Below are 22,163 nucleotides of genomic sequence, written 5' to 3' on the forward strand. Positions count from 1 at the left end.
CAGATTATCCTCTTGATTCTCCTTTAAGTGCAAAACAGGAAAAGCTCTATCATCTCCTTCCTGCACAGCTGACTTTCCTTTAGTGGATGTTTCCCTTCCGGACAGTGCTTCAGATTTCCAACACTCGATTTGCTCCGATACTCCACTCCCAGCCCTTGTCTCTGCAGCAGTGTTACCTGCGCTGCCCTGAGCCCCAGCTCAGTGCTCTAAGGATACCCTCGTGCTGGAATTTCAGCGCTGCCCCACAGCCCCAGCTTTTCTGTGCTACTGACAAAGAGATTCCTGACAGCTGCTGCTGCTGTCTGGGCATCAGACACCCAGAATGGTATAAAGGGCTTTTCCTACCTCATGACTCAGTTTTTACAAGCAAAAACCCCACCTCTGGGAAATACAGAATAATCCCCACAGCCATCCAGCAGCTGTAGGATGAGGACTACTCATCAGGACAGCTTCTGACAGACCATGGCCTTGCACACAGTTCCATCAGCTCCATTCATTGCTGTGCCAATGCACAGGCTCCTGTACAGCACCAGTGCCAGAGGTGTGACTTTGCACTGTACTGCAGATTATCCACCCACGTTCTTCCAGGTTACCAGAACACTGCTGACTCCTTGCAAGAGGCAACTCATTTAAGGAACTGAGCAGTTTGGAGCAGCTGCCTCAATTCAACTACTCAAACTATCAAAAATTATCTAATACAAGCAAACCCTTTAGGACCCTGTGGCTCTAATCGATGCTAACATCCTGTAACACCCAAGCCAAAGACCATGAGTTCCCTTTCAGCAGGACGACAGTTCCAAGGCAACCTTCATTGCAGCCTACTTTGCCAAGCTCAAAAAAACTTCCCTCAGTCACAGCTTTGGAAAAAAATTTTTTGCCTGCTAGGGCTCAATTCCATAGGTTTTTTGCTACTTTTTTGCATACTGTGTTCAGCAGCTCCCTGGCAAGGTCTCTGGGACTGTGAGCCACCACAGAGGCACACTGGGGCAGACTGAGGGCATTGCGACAGGAGCATACCACATTCTACAGCCCAGTGTACTGAAATAAAGAACAAGTATTCCACAAAATAAAGTGACAAAATAAATGTGCTGAAAGTCACAGGCATTGTTGTGGCAGCACATGACAAGGAAGATTTCTTCATCTTTTTGAGGGGAAGAACCATTCTGCTTTTGGAGAATTAAAAAAAAAAATATATAATACCATTGTCTTGTGTCTGTCTATTTATTCTATGATGACTAGGATGGAAAGGCACACTAGAAGCAAATTTCATCTTTACAAGGCCAGCCAAGTCTTTGGCAGTGGGGTAGATGGGGTTTTATTATCACCACTACAACCTGCTCAAATCACAGGCAAAACTTCACCTTCCCACTGCAGCCAAGAGCCACCAACCCACCCCTGAGGGCAGGTCACCTTCAGGCTGCCCAGGCACAAACAAACAGTGCTGCCCTCCAGGACAACAGATCACTGGAGCCTAGAGAGAAATGTGCAAGTCGCAATTCCTGCCACCAGAACTGGGAGTACATTTGATCTGAGTGCCTCAGGCAAATCCCTTCTCTTCTCTGCATCTCAGCTTCCCAGTTCCTAGAGCTTTGCAAAGCCTGACATGAGACACTGCAGAAATGCAGAAAGTCATGGAGCAGAAATGCAGAAAGTCACAGAGCAGAAATGGCATGACAAAGGCCAAACAGATGCAATCACCTCAGATTTTCTGAAGATGGTTATTTATTCATTCTCACAGTGTTTCAGAAGTGCTGAAAGTCTGATGCTGAGAAGCCTTAACTGTGATAAAGGTCCAATGGTTGCCAACTGAGTATTTGCTTTAATCACATTTGATGTTGTTCTTAAAGCTGCCTGCCAGCTCCTGCAGTCATTTGATTATATACAAGTATTACTTCAAAGCAAACAAGCAATGGATACATTTTTATTTGTTTGTTTCACTGTTTATAAGTAATATTTTCTTAGAATTTGCAGCGTGAAGGAAATGCACAGTACTTACATTTGGATCTAATTTTCATGAAAATTGAATAAAACCAGAAAAATACCAGCCACCAAAATCATTTCTAGCCCTCGGTAATTAAGTTCCCATGAAGGGAGGGGAAAAAGCCAGAAAAAGAGAGAAACAAAACCTTGCTATTCAGTCAACTTTGTTTAAGATATATTCCATAAATCAGCCATGTTCAGCTTAAATCAGCACAAATGAACAGAGAAGCAGAGGCCTTGAGGCAACTGTTCAGACACCTGAGAAATGACAGCCAGAAGTCAAAGCCAGAGAGGGAAGGTGGGTATCAAGTTTTTTTAAAGAAATTCAACTTGACTCATTATAAAAGCAACACAGGAAAATAGGTGGGATGGGGATGAGACATACAAGCAGAGATGAGCGTTGCTTAGCTCGGGGAATCCATCACACACAGAAGTGTAGACCTGGAGGACTCAAACACAAGCCTGGCTGCACTAAAGATACCACTGCTGTGGCCTGAGCTGACAGAAACCTCAGGGACTGCACAGCTTGTCAGACAGAGAAGGCATGCTGTACACTGAGTCATCCTGCTCATCCTTCCCCTCCGCTCCATGATCTGCTCCTGAGAGTAAAACCAGAAAGAGACAAAGCTTAGTATCTAATCCTGGAACAGCCAGACTTCAGCAAATCACCATCTCCTACTGATGCAAAGCTTGGTTAAGAAAGGAAACATGTGGAACTGCAGGACCCTGGATATACACACGAAAAATGAGAATTTCTTGACATTAGCCTACTTCCAAAGATAGGATAAGATCCAATTCAGATTCCCCAAAATCTGTAAAACCATTAAGAAGAGCCACTGATCTTAGAGAAAGGGAAACCCCTAACCTTAAAAACATCAATGATAACCTGTATTAAAATGAACAAAGTATATCAAGTATTTTCATCTCAAGGAAAGCAATTCAGACTTTCAGTCCTTCAGCTAAATTCCTGTGGGCACCATTCTGGAGAGGTCACAGAAAACCCTGCAACAACTGCTCAGTGAGGCAGGGAAAACAATACCAAGAAACCTTCAGGGTGTTAGCTTGAGGAATAATGCAGTTTTGAAGCGCCACTATCAAATCAGCAGTATTGCTTCCTTACTCTCTGCTAGGCACCCAAATCCACAGGAAATACTGGAGACTCAGAAAATGCTCAGAGGACCATAACAACAGTATTTTGGATGTGGAGAAGCTTATTTGAAGGCAGACTGAAGACTGGATAGCAGACTTCAGGGATGAAATAAAAATGTAAAATCATGACTAGCAGAGAGAAATCATAACTTCAGTTTCTCTTCTTGGTTGCATAACAAAGGGAAATTCAATAAAAGCTACAAGTTACAGAAGAGATAAAAATAAGATAGTCTCAAAAATGTCTAACCAGACTGCAGAGCTTGAAGCCGGAAGTTGTCAAGGCCAAAAAAAGCAAGAATTGCCCCAAAGCAGACACATATGATTAAGAACATCAACAGAATAAAGAGTGTAGGATAAAACAAATCTTGGTACAAGGTATTACACTTCTGGGATAACCCCTGAAAGGTATTGTGAGACAAAGATAATTACAACAGCCCAAATCAAAATATCATTTCTCCTTTTATAAAGCTCCCCTTGGGAACTGCTGGAAGTAGGTATTTGATTAAATGGACCTAAAGTCTGGCAGCTTCATGGTCAGTCTGTTTTTAAGCTTCATCTGGACACAACACATTCAGCCCTTTAAAAGCACTGAATATTTAATAATAATAAGTTAAATGTTGGGAGATTTTTTTGGTTTGTTTTGTTTTCTTTTTAAGTAGTATCACAAGCTTAAATTCAGACAAAAAAACATATAATATTTCCCATCTTTCTGAGGTCACAACTGGACCAATAAGCTCATTGGGATAAACAAGTACATTCCTAGTGTGTATCAATTAACCACCTTAGCTGCTCAAGAAGGTACAAAAACTGCAATATTAAAAATTATGTCCTCAATACATATCCAGTTCTCCAGAAGCAAAACTTACTTGCTGTTTCCTAAAATAACAGTTTATTTTAGCAGTCTTAAACCCTGCCAAATTCCTATAATACTTATAATAACAAACAATACATGCAATCACCACCATATAAAGTTACTTTCAGTGCAAAAGCTACAAATCAACCAACGTAAAAAATTCTTGGGTTCAGTTTTTTTGGTTTTTTTTTTTTTTTTTTTTTGCTTTCTTTTTGTTGATTTATTTGGTCTTACATTATTTTGAGGGTTTTCTCATTAGCTACACCAAATATCCATCCACACAACTAGTATTCCATTTGCAAAAGAAGATCAAAAAAAGTTCAGATGAGACACTAGGAAGAGGTTCTTCACTGAGAGGGTGGCTGAGCACTATAACAGGCTTCCCCAGGGAAGCTGTCACAGCACCAAGCCTGACTGGAGTCCGAGTAGCTCACCTTCTGCACCATCAGCAGGCTCTCCTGCTCCCTAAAGAGAGTGCTGGTCAGACAGAACGTTGGAAACAGCTAGTATGGTAATTAAAAACACATGGATTTTCTCCCATTCTGTTAAAAGCTGAATGCCCTGAAAGTATTCAAGTTTCTTGCCCTCACAATGCTGCCAACTCCTTAGTTTATTTGTGGACAGGCTGCCTCAAAGCATAAGTACAAAAACAGTGAGCTTGGTTTTTTGCTTGCTTTATTTTGGAGTTCACAAAATGCAAAGACAGTCTTTTGCTGCTTAAAAACAGATTTCAAGCAAAGCAGTCACCTGGCTCCAAGGCAAGCATCTCCTCCCCCTCCCAAGGTGCCTTAAATCAGTGACATCAGACTGAGAAAAGCAGCAAAGTAAGCAAAAGGTGACAAGTAGTTCTTTTTAATATGAAAGGCCTCTGCTGAGGCACATTAAAATACTAATTCAAATGCAGAATAATCAGCATCTTTATAAGATTTCAGTCCGGTATTGGCTAATTCTGTGAAAAAACACTATTGGCCATGTGGTCCTACTAACAGAACAAATAACTCAGAACTCTGCCACAGACCTACATGCCTCAATGAAAATATGTTGAAGTTACATGTGTCTTTGAACATACTTTGGAAGTAAAGGAATTGTTTCTGATACATTTGCACCAAGATACAAACAGCCATCAGGTCAAATCCTTAAGACACTCTGTAGGAAATCTAGATACGAGCTTGTTTTAGCTCAGAGTTACACTGAGACCTCACATGGTCCTTACTAATGAAATGAGAAGAAGCAGTAGCATCTACTTCCAGTGTAACAGCAGGGAAACCAGATTGCAAGGTTCTTTTGCTAATATGAGTTGCTGTCATGTTGCGGGAGCTCTGCACTGTTGCAATAATTGCAGATTTAACAGCCTTTTTCATCTTTCCCACCTTCATATTCTCTCTCCTTCAGAACAGCTTAGTGCTGCCATCTACTTTTTTCTTTTTTCCCTAAAAGGTTTGGGGGTTTTTATGCTAGCAAAGTTCTTAGCAGACTAACTCACCCACTACAATAACACTCCCTCACTTAAGTCTTTACAGTTGGGTCCTCATATTTTTATATGGTCCAGCTCATCACCACAGGCAAAAACCCAAGGAAACAAAATACAAAATCACATCCACAGTCCTTTTAAATTAATTTACACTCAAGCCCTCAAATAGTAATAAACCCCCACAACTCTCTCAACTCTTAACCACAAGATCTCTTTTACAACCCTTGGAGATATTAAGCTACTAAATTCAGTGATGACAGGCTGGCAAAGACATAGGTCTTTATCAAATCATCTGGACAGTTCTAGAAAGCAAATTTATTGAACTAAAAATGTTATTCAAAGTTTTAGTCCAAGAGAATTAATAAAATTATTTTATAGGTAATTTATTTGCAGTGACACTAACATTGCTGGGAAAAAAAATTCCCTGGCTAAAGGATATATCATCTGAAAAAAGAGGCCAAAAAACATTGAGGTGGTTTAGTAGGAGACTGCCTGCTGCTGATGAGACAGAGCTAACCTTGATTAATCCTTCACCTCACTTTTTCATTGCAATCATTTTAAGATCTGAGCAATTGTTTCCACACAGCCCCCCAGCCACTATTTATTGAGGGTCTTCACTCTGTTTTGCGTAGAAAAGTGTTCAGACCAGAGCACCATGAAACCCTTGGGATAAGGGGATGCCAGAGCACCTTCTGCCCCCTCACCAGCAGCACATGGAACAGACAGTGCACCCATCCCTACTGCGGGCACCTGCCCAGAGGCTGTGCTCTTGCCTTGCATCTGGGCCTCCCTTCATCCCAAACAAGATCACTATTCTCTGTGGATAAGAGCCAGATTCTCAAAGATCACAAAGTCTCCAAATCTCCAGTCAAATCATTCAGAGCACATCCCACACAGACATGGAACGTCCTGCAAAGAGAAAGGCTTTTACCACTGCCCTGCCTACACGTCCCAGCACAAGCTGTTCAGAGCCCTGCCTGGCTTTGCAGCTTGGTCTCAGATGACCCAGGCCTCTGCTGAGGCTGCAAACAAGTCATGGGGGCTCTGCTGGAGAGAATCTATTTAACCATAGGGAATCGAAGGGAATTAATCACATTTTATGTTCTGTATCAGGCCGACAAAAATCACACATGTGACCTAGGGCAGCCTAACCTTCAGCACAGATGTCAGCTTCATGAGGAAACACCCTGAAAATTGGCCAGAAAAGGTATTTTCAGGAGCAGATTTTTTCCCCCTTCCTGCAGATCTTTATTTCATAATAGAAGATAGATGAGTAAAAAAGCAAAAACCAAAATGAAAACACAGTTTATAGAATAAAAATTCATTTCCTAGCTGTCATCCTTGTATTTTGCATATCATGCCTTAGCATTAACTGCTGCCAAACACAAGATGTCAGGTCCATCTGGCAGATGTACACTTCCCCAGCTGCCAAGTGCTTCCTTTAGATCCAGGGGCTTCGCTATGAACTATATTCACAAATTCCAGCCTCCTAAATGAGTGGGGCTCCTGAACAGCAGCCTCTGCTTCCGAGTGCCCTGGAGAGGGGGAGCAAGGCTACACTGCAATCATCCAGAGCATCTGCTGCACCTGTGTGGTGGGGAGGGCAGTGTCCTGGTAAGCCACGGCTGCACCAGCTGTGGGGGAGCTTTAAGGAAGTCCTTTCTCCCCAGATTTTCCCTAAGTAAAATTAGAAAGTATTTAGAAAGCAGAGGGGAAACCCAACCATTCAAGCCGACATCATTACTTATTTACATATAAATACAGCCAGGAAATAAGCATATGTATTTATATATAAACAAAAAAGCTATCTGTACAATGTTTCATACATTGCTTTCCCGTCCAATATTTACTATTTTATTCATGACTTAAGGAAAAAAAAACTTTTTCCCCAAGAAACTGGTGATAAAATGCCCTCTGGTGGGCGTGACTGTGGACCTCTACATCAACAACCACCTCCAAAATAGTTTTGAGTCTTCAATATATTCCTGGGATTACTATTTTTAATGGAGTGAGACAAAGCACATACTTGCCTTCCAGAAGAAACAGATACACCCCTGACTAAACAAGCCTGTTTTGCTGCTCGCTATCTCTAGATTAGAATAACCTCAAATATTTTTTTTTAAATCCTATTAAAATAATTTTAGAAATCACAACATTTTGTAATGTTCATTTTACCTCTCCAGGATGTATTTTCATCTTAAAAAATAAGTAATTAAGAGAAACAGAAAAGTTCTGCTTTGCCTCAGCATAACAGAATCTTTGTTGACTGAACTGGAGAAAGGAGGGGTGGAGAAGAACAGCATTTTCAGTGCTTATGAATCATTTTTGTGCTGCTAAAGCACCAGGCACAACTAGGGAGGCAGCTCTGACTGTACAGGCTAAAAAATAACAGCTCTTTATTGCCTCAACAAAAAAATCAAAGATTGAAAAAAAAAACCCTCAAATATAAACTAAAGTTAACACTATGTGTTTTATCCTTCAGATGCTTAATAATTGTGGGTGGTGCTTTCATTAATCTGACACAAGATAAAGCTAAAAAAAGAGAGCTACAGGTTTAAGATGCAGTGACAGAAGAGATAATGCAGTAACTTTGGAGCAGAGTGCATGTACAGCTACTCTGAGAATATATATATATATATATATATATATATAGCAGACTGCTTTGGCAAACCAACCACACTGAAAGAGGAGAGCTACCAGGCAGATGGGGCTGCACAAGCAGCAGTTACACACAGAACTCAAGATGACCCCACATAGCTTCTAGGAATTTTTTTTTTTTTTTTGTGTGTGTGTGCAACAGCAAAGCTCCAGAGTGGCAGCTAAATAAAAAGGCAGACTGGAACACTGAGGTCACATGAAGGAAAATGGAAGCATTCCACTGCTTTCCAGAGTTTCCTGGAAGGTCTTTGTGCTTCCATTTTATACAGAATATGGCACTTTCTTGGTTCATCAGGATGGTTAGGTATTTGTTTCCAGCTTCCACAGTACAATTTGCAGTTAACTGTTGCTCTATAGCAAAAATATTTGCACCTTTCCGCCATACATAGAGAGTGAAGCATTTCTGTCTTTTTCTGGATGTTTCTGAGCAACAAAACTTTGCTCAAAAAGTTGTTTTGGGGTATAAAGAAATTATGTGATTTAACATTCATGCCCTCATTTTGCCCTTAGAAAGAGAAACAAAAAAACTGTCAAAATCCACTCATTTATTTGACATGTGCCTTTATCCAGGTCCTGCATCCCTGCTCTGTATAGAGCTCCTTCCCTCTCTAGTGGCAGACAGCTCAGATGCCAATGCTTAGAACCTGCTCTGGGCTTGGCTAAGATCAGAAACTTATCGTGTAAAATTCTTTTTGGCCAACATCTCACAAAGAGATTCACAGTTACATTTACCTTTTTTTTTTTCTGAAGACAGAGGTTATGGGTTTTACAGAGCAATGCTGTCACTCGGTGATATCCTGTATGAGCTGTCTGCTAATCATTCCTGTAAGCATCTCTGAACATTATGTTGACTGCAGATACAGTGAATATTTACTAGATATAGAAAGCCAAGATTAAATGGTCACAATGCCCAGGCATTAATCCTAAATTTTTGCCTAAAATTAAAAGTAACATTATCTAGGTAAAATGAGCACTGACATTTCTTGGATCTTATCCTGGTGGTTAATCTTGAGGCTTTTTAATATTTCAATTTTCTAATCAAGATGGCCCAAGGCTGAACAGTTCTGACTGTTGTTAAGTTTGCAATCTTTTTTACATAAAAATAAGGGTTTCATGCTTTGTTTCTAGAGTAAAACTATCCACTTAAGCCAACCCTGAAGTGGCTGTAGTAAAATCCAAGAGATGACTGGTCTACTGAAAGTCACGGACAGATAGATTTTAATTTCACAGGTAACATTTAGACAGGAAAAACTTAAAATAATTAATGTGTGATGCCATTTTAGTAAATATCCTGAGGAACTCTGAGCCTGTTCATGTTCTCCTAAAGTTGAATAACTGCCTGATAAACAGTGCAGTCTAAAAATGGGAAGGAAATGGTTAACAAAGACTTCTGGCAGGAGTCTAACCAGCCTCCTGGCTTCCTCAGATGAATGCCTGATGATGCCCTGGTTAACCATCACCTCCAGCAGGAGATGCCTGGGCTCAAGCTGCACCTGCACTTCCATCATAAAATTAGTGTTTAAGCCTCTCAACGTGACCCAACTGGGTGTCATTCTTGATCTCCAGCCCACGCTCCCTCAACTCTGCCATCAGAGCACCGCAGCTGTATGCAGTTCCTTGAATAAAGATGCCAGCATGGCACAAAGGTGGTTTTTTTGTTTTACTTGTATTATTCTTGAAATACAATACTTCAGTAACTTATCTGCTGCAACAACAATATTTGTCTAAGAATAGTTTTTAGAAGGCTTGAAGGATGCTGCTGTGAACTGTTCAAGTGTGATATTGAAACAGTGAATTTAAGGAAAACTTGCTTCAATTTCTTTTCTAGCAAGAACATACCCTATACACACACAAATGGGCTTTCAAAATTTCTCTCTGAGACAGAGGAAAAACAAATAAACCAAAATAAAGAGTATTAGGGCAATCATAATTCTCCTCTTCATCTCTGGCTGCAGTTCTGTATCCAAGTACCATTTTTAAAGTCAATCTCACATTTTAGGGACTTCAGGCAAGCCTTATTATTTCCTTAATTCCTATACCATTTCTACATTCTTTTTTTTCCTCCTCCAAGTAACTCAGATATCGGCCACAACTTATCATTGCCTTTTAGTGCCCAGAGAGACAGGCTGTGATGTTGCAAAACTCAACCTGCCCAGAAGTTTAATCATAAAACTATACACTTTTCTTCTAAAAAGGAAAAAATACTATGAAGGAGGCTTTATTTCAAAGATTCAATAAACTTAAAGAATCGGTAGAACATTTATCTAATGTTTTCAGGGTACCAAATGTAACTTCATTTGACTGCACAGATCTGGGCCAAGCAGAAATTTGGTCCATTTTATATAATAATGAAGTGAGGGGAAAGAAGAAAAGGCACTGAAGCAGCTGGACCATACAAACCAGAAACTAGCAAATATTTCCTTCCCCCTCTCTTGCATTTGCTGTCATCTACTGAGATTTGCAGACTTTTCCTTCGACCTCAAGACCTTCACAGTTGAATTTCACAAGTGATTTGTTCCTCAGGGTAGAGAAGCACGGTGCAACATCAGATACATATTGGAATATGTCAGCTCCACAGGTGTTAACTAGATCGGGATTTGGTCCACAGTTCAGCAGCTCTTGTGACAATTCACACATCAAGATCAACTGAGAGGTTCCCCAGGAGGTCCCACGCAGCCACAACCCACACTCTTATGTGCTACAGGCAGCTTTTAATCACATCTCATTACATTTGTTTGCAGTCTTAAGGCTCAGACCTCAGAAAGCAGGCAGGAGGTTTTTACTTTCAGTCTCATGCAAAGACCATAAGGAATAAAATGTTGGCACAGACAGCCAAAGCCTCACAAATTCTGAATTTGAGAATGGGCATTCAATCCAGCCTGCAGAAAATCTAGACCAGCATCAGTGTAGAAGAGATAAGAGTTAACTCACCAAAGATCAAACCCAACTTTCATTTACGCCTATGCAACATTGATTTCTGTTAACTACATGTGTGTAACCGGGGGCAACATTTGATCTGAAGCCTAGTACCTTGATGCCCAGCTATTGTAAAACAGAAGCAAAAAGGTAACTACAAACATTTGACTGATGTTGCCTGCAAGCAGGGCACTGCAGACAGTTCTACCAGCAATTCATATTGACAAAATTAAGATGGGGCATGGCAAACCTCACTACTAGAAGTAATTGCACAAATATTTGGAGTGTTCTTAAAAAAAAAAAAAGAAAATATGACACTGGGGAAAGGCAACACAAAGCCACAGAACAAGAAATAAGCTACTACATGCAAATACATGCAAGCTTCTCCCAAGTTAATTCTCCTCTTAATGGAATATTGATTGGTATGCTCAATGTTTAGAAATGTGGAACAGTGTGGGGGAGAGAAAGAAGGGAAGACAGAGCAGTGACTTTTGTTTAAATGATACATACTTTCCTCATATGATCAGCCAAAAATAGCATAATAAAGAGGGCAGTGCAGTACATTTAACATTTTGCTTTGCATTTTATTAGCAACTCTGTCAGAGATGACCTGGGAGTGTTAGTCACACACTTTTTGTGCCCTTCTACAGAAAGAAGGCACAGCATTTTTCATAACCTCTCATCACACAATACCCTTAGAGTATCTGGTATTTCTCTACTCTGAGTAGGATGGATTGCAAAGTGTCTGTGGTAGTAGAGAGGCTTTTCAGATGTAACCTATTGAGCTGTTTGCACAACTGGGGAGAGTGGGTTCACTGTCTGGGGGGGAAAGCAGGCCAGTACACTGTCATGAGGAACATCTGGCTAAGCTTTGTTGCATCTACTCCTATCCCCAACTGAGAAGAGAGGATGAAAAAGAAACAAGATGCATCTTAGAAGTACATATTTATATGATCCAGTTTTTAAATAAAACCCTTAAAATATAACCAGTATCTCATAATCAAGCAGCCACTTACTCCAACCTTCCAGAAATTTCTCTCTACTCCAGTGACTACCAGTAAAATTCTAGGAAAAGTGTTCCTTCTATTCTTTTCCTTCTTTCATTGATGGAGTCTTCACAGATAGCCCTTATAGCCTCCAACTAGTTCTTTAAAAAAGCCACTCAGTAAGAGGGCAAAAGAAAAATAGCCTCGACCAGAAGAACCAACTTCCACTGCCATCAGTGTTCTAGGCCATGATAATCCAAGCACAAACACCATGCTATATAGCTCTACTGAGCCATCCCATATTAGAAATGCACTAGGCATATAGGCACTGTCAAGAAGCCATTTTATTGTGTATAGGTCAATACAGCTGAATTAGTTTATACATTTCACATACACTTATATTTTTGTGCTCTACTGCTTGTATTAGAACATAAGAAACATCATATAGAATAAGCAGCTTGTCTGCCACTGCTCTTCCAAACTATCAAGAGTTAATGAATAAGCTTAAAAAGATACTGCTTAACTTAATTCTGCAGCATTTCATATAGTTTCAAAAGTGTTTTCCAGACATTTATATACCCAACAAAATTTTGTAATATGAAGTGTTCCAATTTGGCATTGTTCCACCCTTGGCAGGCAAGAGACAATAAAAAAATCAAGAGAAAGTGAAAAATGAAGTTTCTGAAGTACACAATATGTTAGGAATCATTTAATGAATTCAGGTGCTCAACAAGCTACAAATCAACTGAACTTTGCAATACATATAGATATCAAAGCACAGGTAAACACAGCTGCATCCACTTTAAAGTTATTCCATGTTGTGTGATTATTGCAATGAACTTCCTGAACTCATTCACCTCTCCTTTTGATCTGGGGTTTACCTGTGCCTAGAAAAACTAACTGCATTTAAAGTCTCTCACTAATTAAGGGAGAAAGCATGTTTAAGCCTCAGACTGAGAAAATAAACCTTTCTCTAAGTAGCTATAGCATGCTGCAATCTGCAAATCCACCAACACTGCTTTTGCAGACCAAAAACAAAATCCTACAACAAGGTCTGACAAAGCAGATCTTGGAGCAGAATTATCCGATTTAAATATTAATTACTCATCAGCATGGACTTTAGGAAGTGTCTGAAGCTAAAGGCCTTAAATCACACTTTAAACTCAGGATTTCTGAAGTCTGCACTGTCATGCAGATCTTGGTTTTGCAGTGGAGGTGTTTGGGTTTGTCTGGGGGGGCTTAAAAAAAAAACAGGAGTAGAGATTGATAATGAGTCTCCAAGATTCAAAAATATGAAGAGACATATGAACAGAGTCCAGTTCAATAAATTAGCATCTTCTGAATTTGAGTCCTACTACCAAACATGGTTATTGCCTCAGATACCTCTGTATCAACTTGAAGGATTCTTCACAGTATCTCTCAACTACACTGACAGTCCAAGAAACACTCCTGCTGCAACATACTTAACAGCTTTTAGTTAACAGCAATGTTGCAGAGGAATTTTATCAGTGGCAGATTTTCTTGCAAACTTCTGCACTGAAGGATTTCCATCGCACACCTTGAGAAATAATCTGCTTCCCAATCAAACTGTGTACTACCTGTACTTATGTAGAGCTCTAAAACTGGAAACTGACCCAAGAAAAACCAAACTGAAACAGAAATCCCAGCACTTAACATCACACGGCATATTGTAATGGATGGCAGGGAATTAAACAAAAATACAAATCGCAGAACGCTACAAAAGGAACAATGAGTTAATTTTAAAATAAGTCCTTGTCTATATTTCAGCAGACTGTTTCACAGAATTTGTATTATTATTGCAAGCCAGCAGTATACTTTACCTGAAATTTAAGACCACCAAAAAAACCTGTGTTTTCCTGATGTTAATACCAATTATGGCCAAAATCCAAGTTGTGAATATCTGAAAACACGAACCTAAGCATCATAGATTAAAAGAAAAAAAAAGAAAGCACATAAAAATTAGACAAAATGGTCCCATGTTCCACATATTCTAATCCACAACATAAAATTATTTATGGAAGAGTGTGACTAGGAATTCAGTTACTGTCATTTATCAGATGGTCAAGGCAGCACAGAGGTAACTGGCTGCATAACAACAGCACCTGAAGGCTTCTGGGCACCGCTTGCACCAGGTCTGGTTTCACCACACCAGGTACATGATGCATATTCACACGCTGGGCCCATTGCTGATTTGCAAAAACCTGACAGAAAGGCGCTCCCATAAGAGATTTCTAATCAATTTCCTTTTAATGTCTTTATAGCTGAGGAGGAGTTCTTTGTACCTCTGGTAACAAAGGAAACACAGAAGTGACAGAAGCATGTCAAAGCTGTTTATGTTTCATACAGCCTCACACTCGGATTTGCTGTTAGCAGTTTACTTCTTGGGAAGAGCATCTTAAGCCTCCACGTAGGAGCTCCACCTTCCTACAAGAAACTTTATGGAAGAGTTAACGGCACAAAGGGATGTTGAAATCATTCTCCACACTGGGTAAGCCAACATAAAACAAGAAAAGGAATTACTTTAAAAATATGACAAACGGTTAATGCAGTAATTCAGTTACCTGCAGGTATATTCAACCTTATCTAATTTGTATGCTTATGGGCTTTAGGATATAGGTTTCACACCATCGTTCTTCTGCAGAGAGGTGAGTACATTAAGGAAGTGATTAGATACGTAAATCACAGGATCTAATGATTGAACTTAATGTCATATTTAAGGTTACTGAATCAGCAAACTGCAAAATGGGAGATCTGGAAGGAAAAACAAAAAAGCAGAAGGACCAAGTAAGTCACTAACCCATGCTGAGATTTTTATCTAGAAGCCTCGACTGCAGCACAAAGAATTAGTGATCTGAAGATGATGTAGACTTCAGTGCTACACTATAAAGTCGAGGGTCTGGAAAGAGAACAGCTTTGGGATCAGGCCCTCAGCTGTCTGAGTTCCCTGGGTCCATAGCCTACAGCAGCAAATTCAAGCAATTGATGGAGCTTAGTGGACAAGTCATTACAAGAACTCAAGACCATGCCCAGCATAAAGAAGGCATGATAGAAAACCTCAGCAAAAATATTAAAGAGAGACCAAAACTTCAAAGTGCAACAGAAAACTCCAAATGAGTCTTAAGATTAAAAATAAATTGCACAACAGGGGTATGATGCAAGTTACAAGGGTTAAACAAGGTGGGACAGCCTGGAATTTCGCTCTCCATTTACAGATAATGGGGTACTTTCTCACCCTGATGCTGTGTGTGAGTTTCCATCACCGCACACAAAGGCAAGAAGGGAAGGAAAAATAATTATTTTGGTCTTTTATTTATTTTTTTCCTCTGCTTCAGAAGATGGGTTCATCAGGTATCGGAACTAAATTAAAAGGTCAGGAAAACAAGGAGGCATGGACAAGACTGAATTGCAGATGAGCATGGAGAAGGAGAGACACAGCACTGGATAAGTGCCAACAGCTGCAAACAGTCACGGTCCCGATTCTGGTGCCCAAAGCCCAGCGGCTCCCAGGGACACCACGGATCGCTACCTGGCAGAGGAGGACGCCTGGGAGCAGAGCAGCATCGCCGGAGAGACTGTCACAGAAACCTGGGCATAATGAATTCCGCTCGCAAACAGGCACTAAAAGTGATAGCACCAGACACAGCGCTCAGTAAACCCAAAAATCACATCTAATTCCTAGATCCGTGCCTTCCTCTCTTTTCATTGAGAAGATTTCCAGTCAACATACACACTATATACTTTTTATTATTGTTTGAAGAAGAGCAGCAATGCCGGCAGCATGCTAATCTAGAAACCAAGACAAAACAGAGCTGGTTACTTTCTTCCCTCAAGATTTCTGCTTCAAAAAAAAAAAAAACCAGATGAACAAGGGTTTGTTCCTGCACACCACCACTTTTTGTTTAGTTTCAGCAAGACTTTGACAAAATCTAATTCACCGTGCCATGGCTTTAATATATTGGGTATCTGAAGTATGACCATCACTCAATAGAAACGTAATTAAAAAGTGACAAAACTAGATCCCCCCCACCCCTCCCCAGCATGCAGATGAAAACCAGTAACCCTGCCTCTATTTGTAACCATGACAACTATAGAATATTTTATTTCCGTAATATAATTCACACTGAACGTTTGCTCATAGGTTTTGTTGTTAAGGGAAAGGTTGACACACTGTGCACACATTTCATAAGCTACTGGAGACAACAAATGCAGGAAAGTCAGGCAGTTGGAGACCAAGAGCCCAGTTTATATTTCAGAGTTCATTTAAGACCCTTCATTGAATGCAAAATGAACATGAAGAGAAATTCACCCAAATTAGGTGTTACAGGTCATTATTTGCAAGACAAGTACTTGGTATGACAGGATGTTTTTCCACTTTTAAATAAATCAGTGATAACTAACTCTTTGAAAAAATGGGGGTATTTCAATACCAAATGTTCATTTTCAATTAAAATAGGCATTGCTAGGAAATATCAACTATTAGGAAATATGGATGTTATGGGGAAAAAAACAGCTATGCAAAACAAGGCAATGAAAAGCACAGTTTACATATGCAGACTAAGTCTCATTCTGGTTCGGTCACTAAATTGTTTGCATAGCTCCAATATTTCATCCTAAACTGAAGATAACTTCTAGAAATACACACAAGAACAGGTTAAAGGAATAAACAAGTAAAAAGCCACAATCCTGAACATTACTCAGAGAAGATTAAACAGCCTCCCAAGCATAACTGAAGTCTGATGCAGATAAATGTCAGAGTAAAATATTGCTGTACTTGATTTTTCTGCACATGGGAAAAAAAATAAAGCTATTAGTAATTTAAGCCAGAATACAACAATAATAGACACACTTGCTTTGGTTATGAGGCAAAAATAATAAAAAAAGAATAAAGCTTATGGAACACTACCCCTTTTCTCACACAGATCCTATCTTTCAAGGAGGATTTAAAGTTTCAGCAGATTTCTAATTGTAAGAAACAATATCTGTTATCTGCAGTCACCTTAAAGCTACAGTAGTTTGGGTTTGTGAAAGTATATCAAAAGAAGAACCTGATAAACGTGTTTAAATCGGTGCTAGAGACTCACAAGTGCCTACACACACACACTTGCTCAGCTGTTTTCAAGACTACCAGGAAAAAGAAAGTTTCTTCATTTATCGGAAATATGCTCTGTATAATCTTCCATTTAAACAAGTAATAAGCCTGCAGCAAACATGCATGGCTTTTTCCTTCATTGATGGAAAAGTGATTAAATCCCCCTTAATCTAGTTACCAGAATGCTATATTTTTTTTTTCTGTGCAGTTTTCATATACAGTAACAAAAGATAAGCAGCCAACTACATGACCAGGGCTCCATCATTTTTGGTTGTGGTGGGGAGATAAAGCTGTCTCCAGCGTTCAAGGGATATTTTCAGTTTAATAAATAAGACCAGAGGAGGAAAAATAAAATAATCTTGGAGACGATGAGCACACACTGTTTATGAAGTGTACGATAAACAACACCATCCATCTCCAGAAGTACCTTCCTCCATCCTCCGGGGAGGCACAGAGACCTGAACCCAAAATCCCGGGGATCACAGACCTGCATCCTCAGGCGACAAGGACAGCTCGCCACGTCCACTCAATGTCAAAAGAGAAAGTAGCTTTTCCCTCCCAGCCTAAGCCAGACCTTCCGAAAACCAGCACCCAAGGGATGCACCTCTGTGCTCCGAACGGCACCAGGCAGCATTCGGGTCCGGAGACAAGTTACAGGAAAACAACCCTCAGGGTTAAAAAAAATAAAAGGGAAAAAAAAAAAAAAAAAAGGAAAGGATCAATGGAAAAGCACAGCAGCAGCCAAACAAACCTCACACCGGCGAGGACATGTCATCGGCATGGGAATCGTACGAAATATTTTAATATTTACATACACACAAATATATATATATATATATATGTATATGTATTTCAGCAATATTGTGCTGAAAAGTTCCTCGTATGTATCACGCGTGAGGATGTGGAGAAGCAAGCAAGGGAGAAAGGGGAACGGGAATGCAAGGCAGGCAAGGGAGAGGACGGGGCTGGCCGAGGCGTTTGGGAAGCAGGCGGGGAGGGAAGCAGGCTGCCTGCGGGGTGCGCGCCGAGCCGTGCCAGGCACTTCCGCGGCGGCTGCGGGAGCGGGCCCGGGGATGGGATGGAGGATCCGCCGGGACAGCCGCCCCCGCAGGGATGGGGGTCTGCGGGGACACCGCCGCCCCCGGGACCGGGGCGGGGGGAGGAACCGCGCGGCCACCGCCGCTCCCCGAGCGAGCGCCTGAAGTTGTGGGTGCGCGGCGGGGGCGGAGACCCCCCACGCCAAAATGGAAAAACCCCAGAAAAACCCCCAAACCACCTCAGCAACATTCTGAGGGCCCGCCGGCCCCCGCACGGCACCCCCCAGGCAGCGGGAGGCACGCAGGAAGTTTTTAATGCGGGCAGCGAGCGCAGGCGCAGGGCAGCCCCAGCCCCGCGATGCCCGGCGCGGCGGGCGGGCGGCGGCGGGGGCTCGGCGGGCGCAGGGCACCGCCGCGCCGCTTACCTCCCTCCGCGGGGGCGCAGGCGGCCGCGTCCTCAGGCGGCGGGAGGATGCGCGGCGGCGGGAGGCGGCAGCGGCGGCTCGGGCATCGCAGCCTCCGCCGCTAACGCAGAGCCCCGCGCGGCTGCGGGCGCCGGGAGCCGCGCTGGAGGCCGGGCAGGGAGGCGCGGCGCGGCGGCGGAGGCTGCTGCGGAGCCGCGACCATGCTCCCGTCTGGCCGCCTTCCCCTCACCTACTACCCGCTTTAGCCAGGGAGGGAGGTGGCCTGGGCGCCGGGGCGAGGGGCGCGCCGGGCCAATCACCGCGGCGGCGGGAGGCGGTGGAGCCCGGCCCGGCCCGCCCCGTCCGCCGCGCCGCACCGCCCCCGCGGGAGGGAGGGCGGGAGGGAGGAAGGGAGGACGGAGGAGCGGCCCCGCCGCCGCCCCGCGGGGCGGCCCCGCCGCGTCCTCCGCGCCCCTCCGCGCTGCCCCGCCCGGGCGCAGGTGCGGGCGGCGCCGCAGCCCCGAGCGCTCCCGCGGCCCGCGGGGGCCGTGCGGGCGGACAGCGCGTCCCAAAGGTCACCGCGCTCCCGCTGCCCGCGGGAAAGCCGCCGGCACTTGGAAAGAAATAGTGCCCCGCTCTATGAAATCGCCGCTCCCCGGGGTCGTGGTCCCGGGCCTCTCCAAGTTCACTGGAGTGTTGGAATATGTTGATACCGTTCTTGCCCAACAGCGCGATTTTTTTTTTTTTTATTATTATTATTTTTATACCCATCGCGTTTGGAGTCACAAGAGATTTTCCGCGCGGAAATCTGCATCTGTCTCTCTCTTCTGTATAATCTTGTATCTGCGTGTGCTGCTTTGTAGGGATCTCTCTGATGTGCACACAAGCTGCATATGCTGTAGTTTTAAACACAGAACACTTTGTCTTTTATATTTCCTGTAAGCATAAAAATAAGCTTAATCAAATTCTTTTCTCCTTACTTGGCTGGTTAAAAAAATGCATCTATGCTCTAACGTGTTAGAAGAAAGGCAGTTGTGCCAAATGCCAGCAAAGGGAAGGGAGGAAAACACACAACCCACAGAAACAGGGAAATCTATGTTTTTATTGGAAAAGGGACACGTGCTGCCCGATGCCTGGAGGAAGCAGGGTGCAGCACCAACAGAGCAATTTCGTTTTCTCTCTTCCCAACCTCGTAAACAAATGAAAATTATTGCAGTGGACTAAAACAGTTCTAAACCCAGCCATCATCATTAATATTAGAATGCTTTTAGCTGAATATGGCCTCACACTGGAACAGACAGGCTTCATACATTTTTGTCTTTCACATACCATGGACTAACATTGAAACCTCCAGTCCTGTACATCACAGCAGAGTGTGAGGGTCAGAAGTTCAGAACAGTTTAAAGCTGAATTATTTAGCACGTGCACACTCGACACAATCTTCTGATTTCCAAACTGTTTTTTCCCCCCTTGGTTTTCTGCCTTTCGAACAGGAGAGCCCTGCCCAGTGTTATTTGCCCTAGTGGAGCATTATTTGCCCAGCATATATGGTTGGCTCAGAATCTGACGAAGCTGATGAGAAGAAGCCTCAATGGGACTGTTGACCTAACAAGTAGCATGTCAGTCTCCTGGTGGCATTTGAATGTTCTCGCAGCGAATGCTTCGAGACAGGAGGGAGCATAAAGCAGAGATTCTTTGGAATCCTTAATTAGACAGAGTGATTTTGGAGTACTGGCTTCTGCTGCTATCCTCCAGTGCCTAGTAGTTTGTTTTGTGACCTTGAGGTTAAGGATACCAACCAGCCCTGTTTATTTTTAATAAAATCTTACAGTTATATGAGACAGTTCTAGGTTTTATTTATTTTTAGCATAAGTGCTTCCATCTTATCTGCCTCACAGGTTTATAGTAAGGATTTAGCTAATATTTGGAGAGCACTTTTAAGCTATGAAGTCCTATGTGTCATTATACTGACCATTTTCTGCATTTTTCATTTTTAGGAAAGTACTTCCATACTCTCACTTCAGGAAGATAGAGTTCAAATCTTGACTTTAGTTTTCCCATCAAATTTTGTCAAATACCTGATTTACAAATGGTGACACAAGGTCAGATTCTGCATTCAGTTACAGGTAATGAATTTCAGAGAATTTCTTGATCCTTGGTGACTTTGCTCTAAATCTAAACCAGTTTGACTCAGAATTAGCATCACGATTTCATATTCATGGACAATAAGCATTTGATTACACTGAATATACCATTATACTTTAATTTTCTTGCTCCAATTTTTAGTGACTTCAGTAATTTAAGAAGAAACTGCTTCATTTTATTATTTTTTTATTATTATCCTTTCTTTCTCTGCTCCAATTCTGAGAAAAAAGCTGACAGGTTTTGTAGAAAAGGTCAGGGGCTGAAAAGTTATTTGGGGGCATCCTGCTGCTGATGAAGTGAAGCAACAGTCTGCAAGTTTTTAAAAATAAGGATGAATATCTGGGGAAATTCCCCATGCTTGGCATGCTAATCCTGGCACTGGAAAAGATCCACTTCCACTCTCATCCTTTCTCAGCATTTGGGAAATCCTGTCCCTACTCTTATCTAGTTCGAGTTTTAAGGGAAGCAAACCTTTGTTCACGTAATAACACTGAAAACAAGGATCCTTCCAATGCTAATGAAACAAAATATCTATTTCCAGAAACACAGATATTCTGGGGTGAGGGGTTTATTTGGATGGGGCTGTGGGTTTTTTTTAATAGAATCTGTTAAAGGGTTGTGCTTGACAGGCTGAGGATTATTTGAAAGGATCCCAATTTTGGATTAGGCAGCTGATAGCCTGCAAGACTTTGGTGGCTGGTAAAGCTTGCTCCTCTGAAAGAAGAGATTTCCTCTTTTAGCAATAGATCATTATGCTACAAGGCGTGTATTAGAATGAGAATAATACAACTTCCCCTGTCTTTGCTGATCATATCAAAACTAATGGCATCTTGAATTGTCAGAGCATCAAGTCCATCTTCTGATAAAATATTGGAAGACACACAGGTCTATTCATCTTATTGGAGATTTCATTTTAGTCTGAAAAATATTTGATGGCAATGCCATTAGATTAGCTGTGGGTATGTATCACAGGGACCAGCATAGTAGTTGAGTACTAGGATTTTGCAAAGAGGTTCCTATAAATATTTCCTGCTTTGTGGTAAAACTTATCTCCTAGGTTTGTATATGCTTAAGGGAGTGAAATTATTATTTACTTCAAGGGATTCAAAATATAATTCTTTAGATTGCTACTAATTTTTTTAATGCAGGTTAAGCTGTTTCAAAGGTAATGAAATTTCATCTCCAAAATTATTGCCTGAGATTTTTTTAAGCATAGCCAAAGAGGAATGTCTGCTACCCTGACCTTAACTGGAAGGTTTCACTTCTGCTTTCAGCTAATGAAGATCTCCTTAATTACAGGTTTACAACATAGACTCTAATGTCAATGCATTAATTTTCTGCTGTCTGAAAATGTTAATAGATCTGGTAAAATATCTAGAAAATATGGTAGTAGATATTTTGTATATTCACAGGGTTTAGGGGTTCTGAAACAGTCAGTGGAGATTTTAAAGATA

The 22,163-nt window shown here is 41.7% G+C and overlaps 1 protein-coding gene across 5 annotated transcripts in view; it reads right to left on the reverse strand.

The window, feature by feature from the left end:
• Positions 1-18,723, reverse strand: part of KLHL29 (kelch like family member 29) — a 386,612-nt gene extending 367,889 nt beyond the window's left edge. For 4 of the 5 annotated variants that reach the window (XM_030269454.4, XM_030269456.4, XM_030269453.4 and 1 more), the window contains exon 1: positions 18,586-18,723. The gene's annotated coding sequence lies outside the window, so the exon portion shown is untranslated. The remainder of the gene's footprint in view (positions 1-18,585) is intronic. The other variant, XM_072926319.1, reaches the window with a different exon arrangement.
• Between the last annotated feature and the right edge of the window lie 3,440 nt (positions 18,724-22,163).

The sequence above is a fragment of the Taeniopygia guttata genome, chromosome 3 (assembly GCF_048771995.1).
Source record: "Taeniopygia guttata chromosome 3, bTaeGut7.mat, whole genome shotgun sequence".
Taxonomy (NCBI): domain Eukaryota; kingdom Metazoa; phylum Chordata; class Aves; order Passeriformes; family Estrildidae; genus Taeniopygia; species Taeniopygia guttata.